The sequence below is a fragment of the Hylobates moloch genome, unplaced genomic scaffold, assembly GCF_009828535.3.
Source record: "Hylobates moloch isolate HMO894 unplaced genomic scaffold, HMol_V3 SCAFFOLD_15, whole genome shotgun sequence".
Classification (NCBI taxonomy): domain Eukaryota; kingdom Metazoa; phylum Chordata; class Mammalia; order Primates; family Hylobatidae; genus Hylobates; species Hylobates moloch.
Window position 1 is genome coordinate 78,255,690 of NW_026652290.1, and position 19,469 is coordinate 78,275,158.

Sequence of the window (19,469 nt, forward strand, 5' to 3'; positions counted from 1 at the left end):
CTCCCTGGGTATCAGCTTTAGATATGTGATTTGCCTCCAGCCACCAGCTGGTATCTCTGCTTGTAGACTCTGTATTCTTCTTCTTCCTCATAGGTGCCACTTTCTCATACTTTTTGCTAATTCTTGGTCTATCACAGGCCCCTCCTATCTCTCTCTTGATTTTTCAAAATTCTGCTTCCAATACTTAACTGCCAATCTCTATTTCTTTTTGTGAGTTTTATGATACACATCATGCGTATCCTTACAGTAACCAGCACTCCACCGTGTCTATCTGGAGTACATCCAGACAGAAAATTAGAAGCAAAAGCTATATTTCTTTAACCAAATATAGCCAATTGTAAGGCCTGTCAGAACCTGATTGGTTAAGCTCATTCCCATGTGAAGACAACTTTCTGTGCTTCCACCTGGTTGGGCAGTGGCTGACCAATCACTGGTGACTTTAATTTGGATACCCATGCCAGTCCAATCACCTACGGCCAGGTAAGGTAAGGTCATTCATGATCGAAAGCACAGCTACCTTGGTTTACTCCCTCAGTGAATGTTCTCCTTAGACATGATTGTAGGAATAGCAGGCACTGAAATTACTCAGTGACAAAATGTAATAACAAAAGGTCTTATCCAGTATTTCATAACTCATGTTCCCTAGAATTCTAGTATACCACATGATATTAACAAGTATTCTACAAATAAAGGTTTCTATTTGAATACGTTAATACCTTAGTTCTCTGAGAGAGGAGATCCTCCTGGGCATTATTGCCTAAACTGGTCACAGCTGCATTTTTCAATATTATAAAGTAGAGCAGAATACATATCTTACAGTATATTGATACAATGGAATAGTATATGCACAATGGATTAGAGAAATAAAAATATATACACAAATGCTGTCATGTACACGTATATGTGTACACATGTGTACAAAAGAGGCAAAACTAAACTATACCATTTAGGGATGCACATATAGATGGTAAAAGTTTAAAGAGAAAAAATGATGTTCACAAAAGTAAGAATATGGTTACTTCTGGGGGATGAGATGGGGTGGGGACAGATGGAGTTTGACTGGGAAAGGGCACACAGCAGGCTTCTGGTTCACTGGCAATATTCTATTTCTTAATCTGGGTAGCAAATATGCTTTATAATTACTCATTAAACTGTACCTTTATAATATATTCATTCTTTTATATACGGGTTACATTTTACTACAGAAAAGGAGAATAACCAAAAAGCAGCATATGCAAGAGACAACGAAGAAAGCAGAAAGCAGTACTGTACTTGTACTTGGAGGCACTTGCAAAGTGCTACTAACAACCACCTCAGGTATCCTTCAGTGAAACCCCAATAATAGTTCACCCCTACACAAGACTATTATTTCTCTAATTATATTACCTTTTGAACTGTCATTCCTGTAAGATATTACATCTTAGGACAATTTACAATCCAGTAACAATGGATATAGTCTTCTGCCAAGTTTTTTTTCTCTTTGACTCCATATGGTTATGTATGTTTTGCTAATTACAAAAAGAGCCATTCTGAGAGAGATAGCCACACATAAAATTGGCACAGTTGACCCAATTAAATATTCCACCAAAGAAAAACATGAAGCACCCACTTTCTACTGGTACATACTTCAAATGTTGTAAAAATTAAATGTGTTAACTAATTCAATAATTTACAATATTTAAGAATATAATGCTCCTTGATATAACATTATTCTGCCACAATGTTTATTCTAAGATGTTCCTTAAAGAATCTGAGTTCTTATCCTGGTTCTGCATCTTACTTACTGCTAGCAAGATGCAGCTTACTAGCTTTCTTATTTCACTGTATGGGAAAAAACTTCAGTTTCCTGGATGTGATTGATGAACTTCATCTATTTAACCAACCTAGTTCCTTCAAGTGAAATGATGCTAATGGGAAAAAAATTTTATTTGACTTAAAGATTTTTTAACATATACATAGAAGCTATGAGAACATATGTTCCTGCCTTTACAGTTATAAACAAATATTCTCTAGGACCAATTTTCACCTCCTCAAATACAACTGGATGTGTATGGGAAACACACTTGAGTCCACACATTCAACACACTCTTCAGTCCACTAACAGCCTAAAAGTCTGTCCCGATCTGGCTATTCTCCATTGCACCTCAAATTAACTATATCCAAAATTAACAATATGTCTCCCAGGTTTGTACTTGAAATGTTATTTACCAGGTTTGTACTTGATTTCTTGGGAAAATCTTAGAGTATCTTGCTCTTCCTCCACTTAATACCACCATATTTAATGTTACCTAGTTCAACAGTTTCTTTTTTCAAGATGTCCCTCCAATGTACCTTTTCTGTCTACTTTCACTGCCAGTAACTTTGTCCAGAATTTTTTTGTCTCATTCCTAGATTTCTACAACATCTTAGTCTCTCTACTGTCTTCCTGGACTCATAATACTGCCAGATTCTGTTTCTTTTAGGAACATTCAACAGTTAGAGCATCTTGCGCCACGCATTCACTCATTACCACCCATTATCAGGCCCTGCTTTATCCAAACTAATTTCTCCTTACTCTGAAATACCTCCCTTAGTTGGCCCTCTACCATTCAATTCTATTTTTAACATCTACATCAAGTTCAAATGTCTCCCTGTTGATTTCTCTAAAAGGGTTTATAGTTAACATCACAATTTGTTCTCATCTTTTCAGATCATTTCAAGCATATCAATTTTATCTCTACAACTGTAAGATTCTAAAGATAAAAAATGGCCTTCTATTGCTTCTTAAAACCCAAAGCACATAGGAGAGGGATGGAAATTTACATCCCAATTTTTTTTTTTTAGAAAAGACAGAAAGGTATCAGAGCCAAGGTACTATCTTCTATTCTGCTGCTTTGATCTTGGCTCAGGTAACTGATTATATCAACAGCTGGTGTGTGAGTTGGCCAGTAAAGCATGACTCACCATTTTGCCAAACAATCAGCTTCAATGGGAAAGCTTCTATGAAATTCTGTTTAAGCCACTGGATATATATTTTATGTAAATGCATGAATTATTTGAAAGCTTGATCAGATAATTTTAGTAGAAGAATCTGATTGCTAATTTGGGCTATGTGCCCACTAGAATACAGACCCCAAATCAGAATTTTCTAGGCATCAGGCAAATTATTAGCAACCAAGCATCCAAAAGTAATTATTGTCACCAAACTGATAATAATCAGTTATCAGATTGCAGTAGGAATGGAGTTAATTTTTCTTACTTTACCCATTAATAATCTTTTTCTCTTCAATATCAGAAGAATTTTATAAAAGCAAAACCATCAAGCTACAGCTATAATATTTCTTCTCATTGACCAGTCATGATAAAATCTCCATAGTTCAAAAGAATAGAAATTCACAGATTGTATTGTCCTGTGTCTCTCACCAAATAATTACGAGACTCTTAAAATCTAGTCTTTTATTGTGAAAGGCCACTGTATTTCTCTAATTCCACTCTTGGATCTACTTTTAAGATTTAACACCTGGATAATGTTCTTCATAACTTTCTTAGTTTACATTTCAGAAGCTAAGATTGGGAGAGGTGATAAATTACTTGCTAGAAAAATAAGTTCTTAATATAGGTGAGTGTACTTTTCTTAAATTTCCTTTCAAGAAGCTATGTGAGTACAGGTTGGGCATCCCTAAACCCAAAAATCTGAAATTCAAAATGGTCCAAACTCTGAAACTTTTTGAGTGCCTACAAAATGCTCAAAGGAAATGTTCATTAGAACAGTTCGAATTTCCACATTAGGGATGCTCAACTGGTAAACATAATGCAAATATTCAAAAAAAAAATCTGAAATCCAAAACACTTCTGGTCCCAAGCATTTCAGGTAAGGGATACCAACCTGTATGTGGCTTGTGTTTGTGGGTAACAGGTGTTTGGGGGTAGCACAACAACCCAAGCGTCCATCAACATATGCATGGACAAACCAAATGTGCTACATACATAATGGAATATTATTCAGCCTTAAATAGGAAGGATATTCTAACACATGCTACAACATGGATGAACCTTGAAGACATTGTGCTAAGTGGAATAAACCAGTCACAAAAGGGCAAATACTGATGATTCTTCTCATGAGGTTCCTAGAGTAATAAATTCATAGAGACAGAAAGTAGAATGGTAGTATCCAGGGGCTGGGGAGAGGAGGAAATGAGGTTAGTTTTTAATGAGTACAGAGTCTCAGTTGGGGAAGATGAAAAAGTTCTGCAGATAGATGGTGATGATGGTTGCACAATAATGTGAATGTGCTTAATGCCACTGAACCATACACTTAAAATGGTTAAAATGAGCCAGGTGTGGTGACTCACATTTGTCATCCCAGCATTTTGGGAGGCCACGGCAGGAGGATCGCTTGGGCCCAGGAGTTCAAGGCCAGCCTGGGTAATATAGTGAGGCCTCATCTTTACAAAAAAAGTTAAAAATCAGCTGGGCATGGTGGCACACACCTACAATCCCAGCTACTTGGGAAGTCGAGGCAGGAGGACAAATTGGGCCCAGAAAGTCGAGGCTGCAGTGAGCTATGATGGCACCACTGCACTTCAGCCTGAGCCAGAGAGAGAGAGACTGTGTCTCAAAAGAGGGAGGGAGAGAGGGGGAAAGAGAGGTAGAGAAGGGGAGAGAAGGGAAGGGGGTCGGGGAAGAGGGAGAAATGGTTAAAATGGCAAATTTTGTGTTTTGCATGTTTTACTACAATAATAAAAAAAGTATAACACAGAGAATCATATTACCTTTTAAATAACTCTATGCTCTGTGTGGTCAATTTTGAGGCATGCCCTCTACTATTGACTGTGTCTATTCTTTTCACATAATGGAGAAAATAGGAAAAAAATTAAGTGTAAGACAAGACATCAATGTCTACATAAGCAATTATCTTTGTACACATGGGTATTTAAATACTGCCATCTGCTTATGTCTGATATTTTTGCTGTACTCTTCCCAAATGTCTTTATCCATTCATTCAACAAGTATGAACATGGACTATGTGCTAAACTTTATGTAAAGTGCTAGGGATAAAAAGATGAAAACACAGTCTCTGATAAGTCAGAATCCAGCAGAGAAAGCAAATGACAGTATAGCCTAAATGTGAAATAATTAGAGTGCTCTGGGAACACAAAGCGCAAAGCAACTACCTCTAGTTGGAGTAATGTGGCAGACTGCCAATTGTCCCCATACCTGTTCTCTTTTCTTCCATAATAATATAATCTTCCTTGCGGCCATGGACTAAGTTCTGGCCAATGAGATGCAACCAGATACATGGTGTTGGAGGCTTTAGGGAAGCTTTTTAAAGAAATAGCTGGTGTATGCCCTTTGTCTCTTTTTTCTTCCATACTGCTGCTTAAAATAAAGATACTTCAATTTTGAACCATGAGGACAAGGGTCAAATCTGAGAGCTTCCAAAGCCACGAGCTGAAAATTACTTCGTGGAGTAGAGCTGTCATTTTAGCCCTACACTGCAAACTCTGAACTTTGACAGGAAATAAATTCTCATTTTTAGGCCATCCTTATTTTGGAGTTTCTGTTACTTGCTACCGTACCCAACTAATCCTAACTAATGCAGGGGGTCAGGAAAGGCTTCGCAGAAAAGGTGATCATGAGCTAGGTTTTAATGACTGAATAGCTATGTGCCAAGTGGAAAATGGAATTTCAGGCAGATACCGCAAAGGCATGGGGTGGATGATGTCAAGTAAAAGAGAAAGCAACCTGAAAAGTGGGGAAGAGAGAGACTCTCAAGGGTCTTCCATGCCATGTTTAAAAGGTGCTTTTATTCCTGGATGTGGTCTTATTAAATGACTAAGACTTCATTTCTCTGCATATGCTAGAAGAACCAAACGGCTCAGCTGGAAGACAATCAAAGCAGTATGGATTAGGTATGATGAGGACAGGGGTTCAGGAAAAAAAAAATCTTATTCCTGTAAGAGAAGGGTACATTATTATTTTAGTAAATATTGAGGACTAGAAGAAATATTATATGACATGAAGAAAGATGATGACTCTGAGAGTTAAGGGAGAAGAATATGGATAAATGTATACTTTGGTAATGGCTAGATTAAGTAAAGATTCAAATATCTGCCTATTAAAATGAACTAAGGCCAATGAATTATGGTATAACTGTAACCATCTGGCAATAATAAAACTCCTTTTTATTATATGCCTATACCTATATGCAGGTTTCCTTTCACAAATGGCTGTCATAGGTTAGTAAGTGATAGCTGAATAGTACCAGAAACTTGGTGTTTGATGATCTGACCCCTATCAAAGAGTTATAAAGAAAAATCAGTGCTTTTAAAGGTTACTAAGAGCTTTAATTTTTATTCATACAAGTGGCATTCTTTTATTTTCCACAATGATTGTATATTATTTTTGTAAATTTTAGTTTTCTAATTAAAAAAAAAACCCCACCAGTGTCCTATTAAGAAAATAAAAAACAGCACCAACTATTGCTCCACAGAAGTATCAGAGACAAATTACTGAAAGGGTATATGGCCTCTGTGAATCCATAATCCATTAATTATACTCTCCAAAGTGTCAAAGATCAGAAAATTTGAAAAAGTCCCACAATGTTTCCATTATTTCTTTCTAACTCTCCCTTAAGTACTACATTTCAGTCTTTTAATAAATAGTTACTGCATACTGATTACATCCTAAATAGAGTGTGGGATAGTTTATTAACTAGAAAACTGTAGGACACGGTTTTTATGTTTTAACCTGATATTCCTGCTTTCAATTACTTCTGGTGTGTCATTAGTATCTTCAACCAGATTATGAGTTTTCTCAGCACCTTACTCTGTAACAGGCACCAAAACACTTGCTAAGGAGCACTGTGGGAAAATACTGATTTTTTAAAGAGTGAGATATATGGCTTTCTTCATTTAGATGTGTTATTCAAATCATTTGTATCTAACTGTAACTTTTGCTTGAAAGAATGTTATAGCTTTTTTCAACCTTGAATTTTACTTGCTTATTATTTATTCATCCCATACAATGGTTATTCCTTTTTTTTTTTTTTTTTTTTTTTTTTGAGACAGGGTCTCAGTTTCACTCTGTCACCTAGGCTGGTGCAATCCAGGATCACCGCAGCCTCGACCTCCTGGACTCATGCGATCCCCCCATTTCAGTTTCCCACAGTGTTGGAATTACAGGCATGGGCCCCACACCCAACTAGTTATTCTTTATTGTAAAATAATCCGGGACTGGGCATGGTGGCTCACGCCTGTAATACCAACACTTTGGGAGGCTGAGATGGGTGGATCACCTGAGGCCAGGAGTTCAAGACCAGGATGGCTAACATGGTGAAACTCTGTCTCTACTAAAAATGTAAAACTTAGCTGGGCATAGTGGCATGTGCCTGTAATCCCAGCTACTCAGGAGGCTGAGGCAGGAGAATCACTTGAACCCAGGAGGCGGAGATGGCACTGAGCTGAGCTCGCGCCACTGCACTACAGGCTGGGCAACAGAACGAGACTCTGCCTCAAAAAATAAATAAAATAAAAATAATTTGGGCAAAAATAGGAATCTAGTACATAAAGAGGCCTTTGACCCATGTAATTATTTGCCAGTGGATACACATTAAGATGTTAAAATCTCTCCAATTATGATTCACCACACAATTTTTAAACATTGTAAGAATAAAGCTAACAGTGAATAAAGCTATTGTGAAAGCTGATTATAAATTCACCTGACTCATCACCATATAAAAGGCTAACTCGCATGGCCCTGGCCCTTAATATCAAAAGATGAAATTACAGTGATAATGATTTCTAGGAACAAAGAAAGGACACAGTTGCCGGTGAGCATCTATAGCTTTTATAATATTCTCAAAGGGGTCAAGCCTATTAAAGATACACATTAGTTCTTCCTTACCTCCAGATTCTCAGAGCCCAGCTGGGCCTGCTTCAAACTATCTTCCATACTGTCTGCAGGAGTGCCACATTAATCAGCACTGGGAAATAGTTTCTGTTCAAAATTCCTCAGTGGTCTCCACCCCTTGAAGGATAAAATGTAAATTCTTTCAAGTGGCACACTGGGCCATGATGAATTTGGCTCCTGCCTAACCACTAAGTTTCATTAACAGTGTTTCTTTTTCTTTCCAAGTTCAAACTACATAGGAGTTTTCTGGAGACACCAGGCTTCCTTCTGCATGCTATTCCACAAGCTGCTGTTCCCTCTGCTTGGAATGCCCTCCCTCTACTTACACTATACCTGGCAAAAACATTACTACACTCATTTGGCAAGTCTCAGTTCACTCATCATCTTTCCTGTAAAGGCATCCAAGGCTCCTCCAGGCTGACTGACAGCTCCTTCCAGTGGTGTGCTCTCGGAATGGAATAAAAGCCCTGATACAGTCAGTTCCACTATAACGTTTATTTTGAAAACTACAATTTGTTTCAATGTGCTGGTTACACTAGGGCACAACATGAGCACATGAATCCCATTTGCTTATGTGCCATTTAACACTAGACGGATGAAATAAAACCGCATCCAGCCACAGAGCCTGAACATAGGAATACACAACACATATACTTCAAACATCTCCCAGCTACCTCAGTACATCTCTTATGTTACCAGCCACAGCCATCCACATCTGGTGTTAACTTTTCCTCAGATTTCAGGCAACTGTCCTTCCACCATTTCATAGTAACTCACAAGAGGCAACTTTTCCCATGACTACCTTCACAAGCAAACTTCAGGTCTTTTTTAAGGTAAAGTGCCATATTTATTGTAGTTTTTATGTTTCTCTTATGTAAAACTGTTAAAATGGTGCTATCATTTTTATTAGGTTCCTACTTCTTTTAAAAATGTGTTACTGATGAAACTTTTATGTGTTGTGCCCCAGTCTTATTTCTCCCTACACTTGGTGATTTTTAAGAATGTATACATCTCATTACAGCAGAACTGACTGGACGCAATATTTTGCTGTTTCTGTGGTATATGTACCACCAACAGTTCAGTTCTACTGGCCAAACCTGGCTCCAACATACCACATCCACAGTCCTTTGTACATATCTGTGTCATAACAATCACATTTTTGCATAAGGCCTTTCCTGTTTATTTCAAGACAGTAAACTCCTTGAGGGCAGCGTCCTTGTCTTAGTATTAGTATTTTCTGGCTGTCATAACGAAAACACCATAAACAGGGTGGCTTACACACAAAAGAAATGTATTTCTCATAGTTTTGGAGGCTGAAAGTCTAAGATCATCATAGCACTGGCAGATTTGGTGTCTGGTGAGGACCTGCTTCCTGGTTCAGAGATGGCCATCTTCTCATTGTAATCTCGCATGGTGGAAGGAGAACTCTCATCTTTTCAGCTCCGTAGAAAGGCACGAATCCCATTCATGAGGGTACCACCCTCATAACTTAATCACCTCTCAATGGCTCCACCTCCTTATACAATCACACTGGGGATTAGGTTTCAACATATGAATTTTGGGGGGAATACAAACATTCAGTCTATAGCAGCCCTTTCCACCTTAGTACTGATACTCCTTGAAGAGTATCCAGCAGATAGTATGCATCTTGCTAATGCAGACACAATGGAGTAATGCACTTAAAATCGAATACAAAAAGAATGGCTATAAAGCCTATTTCTACAATGGAGAATTAATAACATCTGCTCTGCTCCAAACCCCCACCAACCTTATTAGTAAAAGGAGAGCTCGGATTTAAACAGAAGTGTTTCTGACCCCAAAATTTAACACAAAAGAGACAATGGTCCATAATTAACCTTCGTATCTGAATATACCTACTAATGCAATATACTAGCCTACATATACTTCAAGGTAAATGAGAATTATAGACTAATTAATAAAGCAGACTCTGGAAATGTGGTTGACAGATTTTTTTTCCCATCAATTGGCAAGTGTATATACGATGTCTTATAAGAATATGCAAATTAAATTTAGTTATACATTAAATATTTTGTGGGAAAAAATTGTATGAAATAGGACCCATTCTCCAAATATGGGACATTTAATCTTTTTGAGACAGAGTCTCACTCTGTCGCCCAGGCTGGACTGCAGTGGCACAATCTTGGCTCACTGCAATCTCCACCTCCTGAGTTCAAGCGATTCTCCTGCCTCAGCCTCCCAAGTGGCTGGGATTACAGGCGCCCACCACCACGCCTGGCTAATTTTGTATTTTTAGTAGAGACGGGGTTTCAACATGTTGGCCAGGCTGGGCTCAAACTCCTGGCCTCAAGCAATCCACCCACCTCGGCCTCCCAAAGTGCTGGGATTACAGACGTGAGCCACCATGCCTGGACAACCTAATCTTAATCTGAGCCAATCTCAAAAGTTACCCTGAAATCTAGGACAAACAGTATTAATATCCTGAAACTTAAAATACAGGGCATTACATGGCATAGAAGTTACAAGACGTGAAGTGATTTGTCGGCCAAAATCCGTATCTAAGATTGATTTCTTCACATATACAGTCATGTGCTGCATAATGACGTTTGGGTCAATGAGAGACGGCATATATGATGGTGGTCCTTTAAGATCATAACAGAGCTGAAAAACTCCTATTCTAGTGATGTCTAGGTGATCCTAACCAAGTGTATGCTCAGGACAATGTGTGTGTTTGTATCTTAGTCTTTAACAAAAAAGCTAAAAATTTAAAAACAGAAAAAAGCTTATAGAATAAGGATATAAAGAAAAAACATTTTTGTACAGCTGTATATGTTTGTGTTTTAAAACAAGTACTACTACAAAAGAGGCAAAAAGTTATAAAGAATTAAAAAGTCTACAAAGTAAAAAAGTTACAGGAAGCTAAAGGTCAATTTGTTATTGAAGAAAGAGATTTTTAAGTAAATTTAGTGTAGACTAAGTGTACAGTGTTTATAAGATCTACAATATAGTAATGTTCTAGGCCTTCACGTTCACACATCCCTCATTCACTTACTCACCCAGGGCAACTTCCAGTCCTGCAAGCTCCATTCAAAATAAGTGCCCTATACAGGTGTGCCATTTTTAAATATTTTATACTGTATTTTTACTGTACCCTTTCTGTGTATAGATGCTTAGATACATAAATACTTACCATTGTGTTACAACTGTCTAGAGTATTCAGTACAGTAACATGCTATACAGGTTTGTAGCCTAGGACCAACAGGCTACGCTATACAGCCTAGGTGTATAGTACGCTATACCATCTAGGTTTGCGTAAGTCTTGTCTATGATGGTCGAACGATGAAATCGCTTAATGACATATTTCCCAGAACGTATCCCTGTTGTTAAGCAACATATGACTACTTTTGGATCCCCTATTATATGCCTACATTTAAATTTTTTAAGTCACAGTATTTATATTTTAACTACTGTTGTCTTGAGTAACATAGAAAAGTGTGAATTTCAAGCTGTATGTCAGTGATGTTAGTAAAAAATTAGATTTTAGCATACTAGCATATGTCTCAAACAATAGTGAAAAACTAGTTTCTTATATTAAGGTTTTGCTAAGAAACTAAACCACATATAGTGCTTGTGAAGTTATACAGCATGGAGAAATGGTTCTCAAATTAAGCATGTATCAGGATAACAGAGGGCTTGTCAAAACAAATTACTGGGTCCCACTCCCAGAGTTTCTGATTCAGTAGATCTGAGGTACAGCCAGAAATTTTGTGTGTCTAACAAGTTCCCAGGTTGATTCTGATGATGCTAGCCCTGGTACCACACTTTGAGAACCACTGGCATAGAGGCAAATGGCAAAGCTTTGGGGGTCAGAAATACAAATCCCTGGCCAGCGCGGTGGCTCATGCCTGTAATCCCAGCACTTCGGAAGGCCGAGATGGATGAATCACTTTGAGGTCAGGAGTTCAAGACCAGTCTGGCTAACACGGAGAAGCCCTATCTCTACTAAGAACACAAAAATTAGCCGGGCATGGTGGGACACACTTGTAGTCCCAGCTGTTCGGGAGGCTGAGGCAGGAGAATGGTTTGAACCCAGAGGTGGAGGTCGCAGTGACTGAGATAGCAGCACAGCACTCCAGCCTAGGCGACAGAGCAAGATTCTATCTCAAAAAGGAAGAAATAAAAATCCCTGCTTGTATTTAACATCTATGGACACAGGTTAACAGTTTTACCCTTCAATTTCCTCATGCCTAAAATGAGGAAAATTATTGGAGAATTAAACAAATAATATATGTAATAAGTGCCCAATACATAGTAAGCACTCAAATGATAGCTACGTGTGTTGGCTTATGAACAAATGAATGTCATACTTAACAGTACACATTGCTCCAATGCAAACCAAGATAGAGTAAAAACACTCCATCCTGTCTCTCCTACTGAATATAGCTATAAAACCCCAGAATGCTTGGAGCAGCTATTTAAAGATTCTGAAAAGTAAATGGTGGGAGGTAGATGGCAAAATATCAAAATTCAGTGGTAGCATGGAACCAGTGGTAAGTTTACTTTTTTCTCCTCTTGTATCCTGCCACCTGGACTTGGGGGAAACCTGGAAGTGGAAATCAATGCAGAGATCCAGGAGAAGCCCTCCAGTTCAGGCTTAAGAAACTGGGAAAAGGATCCTGGCAGTTAACAGTTGGGCGCCCACAGGTACCTAAAACTCTGAGGGAGAGAAACATTCCTCCACAATCCCAGAAGCTGTCGTTTCAAGAGAGTAGGCAACCTCTTTCCATCAACTTTTTTTTCCTCTCTGTACTCCTACCACTTAGCCCTGGATGTGGGTGCAAACACAGGAAGTGAGCAGAGTAGAAAAAGACCCAGCTTTTCCTCTCAAGGACTGAAAAGAGGTCGGGAGCAGAAAGTATAAAGGAAATTGCTGAAAGGGAGGAACTCACAGAAAATTGAATCCATAAAGTTGATTATAAACTCCTGGCTTCATCGCAGAGCTGAACATGGCATGGGTCTCAACCTAAACAGCAAACCAAAAACTATGAGAACTGAACTAAGAGAGAGATTACCACCTATCTCAAACTGGAACAGTATCAAACTGATACTGCATATAGGACAGACCCAAACAGCGAAGCACTACAGGCTTTGAAAACAAACTGACATTGAAATCACCACCCACAGAAAGCTGGCTGCAACTTGAAGGTTGAACCCAACAGACTCAACTGACTGCTAAAACACAAATAGCAACATTCTCCATGGAATTTAAGTAAGATCCAGAGTCTTATAATGTAATATTGAAAATGCCCAGGATGCAATCTAAAATTACTTAGAATATGAAGGACCCAGAAAATATCAACTTGCATGGGACAATAAACAGACACCAACGCTGAGATGACACAGTATTTGAATTATCTGACGAAGACTTTAAAGCAGCTATTATAAAAATGCTCTGCTACTTGGGAGGCTGAGGCAGGAAAATGGCGTGAACCTGGGAGGCGGAGCTTGCAGTGAGCTGAGATCACGCCACTGCACTCCAGCCTGGGCTACAGAGCAAGACTCCGTCTCAAAAAAAAAAAAAATGCTCCAACAAGGGAAAACACTCTTGAAACAAATAGGTCTCAACAAATAAATAGAAGCCATTAAATAGAACAGAATGAAAATTTTAGGCTGGGCACGATGGCTCATGCCTGTAATCCCAGCACTTTAGGAGGCTGAGGTGGGCAGATCACCTGAGATGGGGAGTTCGAGACCAGCCTGATCAACATGGAGAAACCCCATCTCTAATAAAAATATAAAATTAGCCAGGCATGGTGGCAGGTGCCTGTAATTCCAGCTATTCGGGAGGCTGAGGCAGAAGAATTGCTTGAACCCAGGAGGCAGAGGTTACGGTGAGTCGAGATCACGCCATTGCACTCCAGCCTGGGCAACAAGAGTGAAACTCCACCGCAAAAAAAAAAAAAAAAAAAAAAAATTTAGAACTGAAAAATACTGTAACTGAAATTAATCACTGGATGGGCTTAATAAGCAAAATGGAGATGACACAGGAAAGTCAGTGAACTTGAAGACAGACTGGTAGAAACGATCTAGTCTGAACAACAAAGAGAAAAATAGTGAACAGAGAGCCATAAGGACCTTTGGGATATCAAAAGATCTGACATTCATGTCATTGGTATCCTGAAAGGAGAGTGAAAGACAGCAATGGAGAAAAATATTTGAGGAAATAATGGCTGAAAACTTTAACAAACTTGGTAAAAGATACAGTGTATATCAGATTCTAGAAGCACAGAGAAACCAAGTAGAATAAACCCAAAGAGGGCCAGGCGCAGCGGCTCATGCCTTGTAATCCCAGCACTTTGGGAGGCCAAGGGTGGATCACAAGGTCAGGAGTTTGAGATCAGTCTGGCCAGTATGGTGAAACCACATCCCTACTAAAAATACAAAAAATTAGCCGAGCATGGTGGTGCACGCCTGTAATCCCAACTACTCAGGAGGCTGAGGCAGAAGAATTGCTTGAACCAGAGAAGCAGAGGTTGCAGTGAGCTGAGATTGCACCATTGCACTCCAGCCTGGGCGACAGAGTGAGACTCCGTCTCCAAAAAAATAAATAAATAAATTTTTAAATAAACCCAAAAAATCCATGCCCAGACATATCATAGTCAAACGGGTAAAAAATAAAAACAAAAAATTTTGACAGTAGCAAGAAAAAAAAAAGTGATGCATTACTTATAGGGGAATAGTAATTTGACTGCCTATAAATTTCTAACCAGAAACAATGCAGTTTGAAAGGAAATAGCACATTTTTAAAGGGTTGAAAGAAAATAATTGTCAACTCAGACTCTAGGGAAGTAAAATGAGGACACTTTTGAATAAAGGTAAAATTATGAGAATTCATTACCAGCAGATCCACTCTGAAAGAGTTACTAAAGGATAGAAGAGAAATGATATCAAGGGAAAAAAATGTATTATCTATAATTAAGGCAGAACAAAGAAATGGTAACCATCCAATGGATGCTGAGGTTTAAAAAAACAAAAAACAAAAAAACAGTAACCATTGGGTTCAAAGCAGAAACTATGTAATTGTCTGATGGGGTTTTATATGTATATAGATGTAATATAAAAGACAATACAACAAACAAGGAAGAAGGCAGAGAAATACATATGGTGTTAAGATTTCTACAACCTACTTAGGTGGAAAAATACTTATTTTAAAATAGAATACTAAAAACTGTTTAAATAACTCAAAAGACAGCAGGAAGGGGGAAAAGAGGAACAATAAACAAAGAACAAACAGAAAGCAAATAATAAAGCAGCAGAGCTAAATCTAAACGTATCAGTAATTATATTAAATGTAAATAATCTAAAAATATCAATAAAAGACAGAATTGTTAGATTTTTTTGAAAAGGATGACCCAATTGTATGCCACCTACAAGAAATTTATTTCAAATATGATGAGATAAGTAGGTTAGAAGTAAAAGGATGAAAAAAGATATACCATAGAACTATTAATAAGAAGAAACCTGAACTGGCTATATCATTATCAAATAGGTACATTTCAAAGCAAAGAAAATTACCAGGAATAAAAAGAGCCACAACATAATAATGAAAAGGCCAATTCACCAAGAAAATATAATCCTAAATGTGTATGTACCTAACAACAGAACTTCAAAATATATGAAGCAAAAACAGACAGAACTGGAAGGAGAAACAGACAGATGTACAATGATAGTTGCAGATTTCAACACCCTCCTCTCAAAAAACTATGCAACAAAAATCTAACAGACAAAAATATCAACCAGAAGATAGAACACCATCAACCAACTGTATCTAGTTGACATCTACAAAACATTCTACCCAGCAAGAGCAAACAAAATACACTTTCTTTTCAAGTACACGCAAAATGTTCACCAAGACAGATCACACCCTAGGCCATAAAACAAATCTTAATAAATTTAAAAGAACTGACGCAACATAAAATATGTTGTTTGACCATAATGAACCTAAACTACAAATAAATAACAGAAATAATCTCCAAAAATTTAGATATTAAGTGATGTACTTATAAGTAATCCACAAGTCAAAAAGGAAGTCTCAAATGTAGTTACAAAATATCTCGAACTGAAAAGGAAATAAAAATACATCATTTGTATGATGTAGTTAAGCAATGCTCAGAGCAAAATGTATGGCATTAAATACTTATATTAACAAAAAAGAAACTTATCAAATCAGTAATCTAACTGTCCACCTTAAGAAGCTAGAAGAAAAAAAGAGCAAAACAAACCCAAATCAGGTAAAAGGACATGCCTAGAGCTAGCGTCATGCTTAATGGTGAAAGCCTGAATGCTTTCACTCTATAATTGGGAAAAATGCTTTCCCCTCTATAATTGGAATCAATGATATTTATTCTCGTCACTTCTAGTCAACATTGTATTTGACGTCCTAGCCAGTGAAAGGAAGCAAGAAGAAAAAAAAAAAGCATACAGATTAGAAAGAAATAAAACTATCTCCATTTGCAGACATATTTATTTACACAGAAATCCCAAAGACTCTACCAAGCAAACCTCTTAGAACTAAAGAGTAAGATTACAAGGTCACAGGATACAGGTCAACACACAAAAGTCAATCATATTTTTATATATTACCAATGAACAGTCAGAAACTAAAAATTTTAAAAACCAATCATAATAGCTCTGAAATACTGAAATATTAAATCTAACAAAACATGTACAAGAGCTTGTTTGCTAAAACTAATAACAGTATGAAAGAAATAAGAAAAGATGTAAATAAGCAGAGAGAGATACCACATTCAAGGGCTGGAAGACTCAACACAGTAAAGATGTCAATTCTTCCCATCTGATCTACAGATTTAACACAATTCTAACCAATCCCTCCCCAGGACATTTTTCATTGATACAGACAAACTGATTCTGAAACCAAAGGCAAAGGAACTAGAATAGTCAAATAATTTTGAAGAGGAATAAAACTGAAAGAATCATAAATCATGAGGTTTAAAAACATAATAAAAACCAACAGTAATTAAAACATTCTGTAGTATAGGGAAAAGACAGATACACGAAACAGAATAGAGCTGAGAAAGAGATCCACACAAATGCGACCAATTGATTTCTGATAACAGTGCAAGATGACTCAAGGCAGAAAGGGTAGTCTTTCCCTAAACAATAGGTGTTGTAACAACTGGACACCCATATACCAAAATACATGAACCTTAACCTAAACTTCACACCTTATACAATAACTCAAAATGGATCACAGATCTAATGTTTTGTAAAATGCAAACCTATAAAACTTTCAGAACATGAGATAAAATCATTGTGACATGGAGTGAAGCAAAGAATTTTTAGACATGACACTGAAAGTACCATCCATAAAAGAAAAAAAAATTATGAACTGGACTTCATCAAATTAAAAACTTTTGTTCCATGAAAGACAATGTGAAGAGTATGAAAAGCAAAGTCTGGGAAAAAATATTGGCAAATGACATATCTGACACAGGATTTGTATCCTGGATATGTAAGGAACTCTCAAAATTCAACATTAAGAAAGCATATAACAGCCATTAAAAAATGGGCAAAAGACTTGAACAGAGTTCACTGAAAAGAACAGATGGAAGGCAACTGAGTACATAAAAATATTCAACGTTATTAGATATTAGAGAAATCCAAATTAAAGCCAAAATGACATAAGAACAAATAAAATAAAAAGTGGTGATAACACAAAATGCTGGCAAGGATGCAAAGCAACTAGAACTCTCATAACATTGTGAGTGGGGCTGTTTTCAGCTATTCTTAAAAACAGTTTGGCAACTTTTGGTAAAGTTAAACATATATATGCCATATGACCTAGCAATCCCAACCGCTGGTATTTATCCTAGAGAAATGAAAACTGTGTTCACACAAAAACCCATATATAAATGTTTATAACAGTTCTATTCACAATTGCTTCAAACTGGAAATAACCCATATGTCCTTCAACAGGTGAATGGATAAACAAACTGTTAGTGCAGCTATACAAAGGAATACTCTTGAGCAACAAAATGGAATCAACCATTGATACATGCAACAACCTGGTTGATTTTCAAAGACATTATGATGAATAAAAGAAGCCAGCTTGAATATACCCGCTAATCTAACCTACTGGCCTACATATACCTCAAGTTAAATATGAATGACAGACTAATTGAAAAAGCAGACTCTGGAGACGTGGTTGACAGATTTTTTTCCCCTTTGACTGACAAATGTATACAAAATGTCTTAAATCTTTTGAGTATGTGTGCATCAGTGAAACAGGAGAATGAAGATAGCTGGAAGGAGACTTTAAAAAATTACTTACAAAGATATGACATGGGTATAAACTCTAGACTGAGACACAAGTATATCTTTCAACCACCCACAGAGGCTATTAATATCAACTAAACACAAATATTTAATATCACCATGTAAAAAAGAGAATTTAAGACAAAGCAAACAGAGTATATACAATCAAGTAGAAGTTTAAATAAAGATTATATGTTCATACTAGATATTCATTGGGTCCTTGAAATAGAAATGACAATACTGTCCATTATTAATATGGAATGTGCCTGTTTTTTCTAATAGTAGTTACAGATTTATACTAATCTATCCATATTTTTTTCACCCAATTCCCTCTGACACCAAAAACATGCACTTTGAATGCGGACTGCGATCAAGTACTAAGACTGGTCACAGTTGCACCCCTCTGTAAAACCATCCTAAGAAGGCATGAAATATTTCTTTTTCCTTCAAGATAAACCCACAGCAAATCAGTAAAACAAAACACACAGAGGATTATAATTCAAAGAAGACAGCTAATTCGTTATTTGTAACTATATATATTTTGGGATGATGCCATAAAAGTTAGTAGACTAACCAGATGACTAAAAACTATTTAAATAAGTGACCTATCTCACTCTTCCTAATTTTAATTCTTAACGTATTAAATATAAGTCTAATGTGGAAGCACTAGGCTCCTTTTAAATGACAACAGCACTAGATAACTTCTCTATCTTAAACCTTCTGAGGATATGAGCTTTAAGTGGCAAATCCAGCTCTTCATATGTTTTCCATTATGCTAAAATGTAAAATTTGGTGCAATTAAAAAACTGATAACAAATATTTACCTACTAATCAAGTAAATTATTGAATGTTTAAAATATCCCATGCATTAAGGGTCATACAAAAGAGAGATCAAAATGATACAGGGCCTCAGGGACTTGGCTAAGGAGACAATGCAGATCTGAGATAATTAGACACCAGGACTGTGCATAATAAAGTACTATGGAGTACAGTCAGGGAATAACATCTAAATAGATGTCAAAACATTCTTTAATAAGTCTCCCATATAAATCTCTTCCATGGAAGAGAAAATAAATTCATTTAAAGTAGACAGGCACTGCGATACAAAGGAGTCTCAGCTCTGCCATGAAAATGCTCTTAGATAAGTCTCAACTGCTGTAGTGTCTAGGTAGTAGACATGACACCTGACACAAAAAGGACATTTGTTCATTCACCTCTGATTTGGATTTGGCTAATCAAGAAAGCAGGGGCAGGCAGGGGTTCCC

At 37.1% G+C, this 19,469-nt stretch overlaps 1 protein-coding gene across 4 annotated transcripts in view; it reads right to left on the reverse strand.

Moving 5' to 3' along the window:
• SOCS5 (suppressor of cytokine signaling 5) overlaps window positions 1–19,469 on the reverse strand; it is a 67,714-nt gene that overhangs the window by 26,353 nt on the left and 21,892 nt on the right. The window contains exon 1 of one of the 4 annotated variants that reach the window (XM_058428476.1): window positions 12,819–12,836. The exons of the other annotated variants lie outside the window; for them this stretch is intronic. The gene's annotated coding sequence lies outside the window, so the exon portion shown is untranslated. Of the gene's footprint in view, window positions 1–12,818; window positions 12,837–19,469 lie in introns of those variants that run through there. 4 annotated transcript variants of the gene reach the window in all.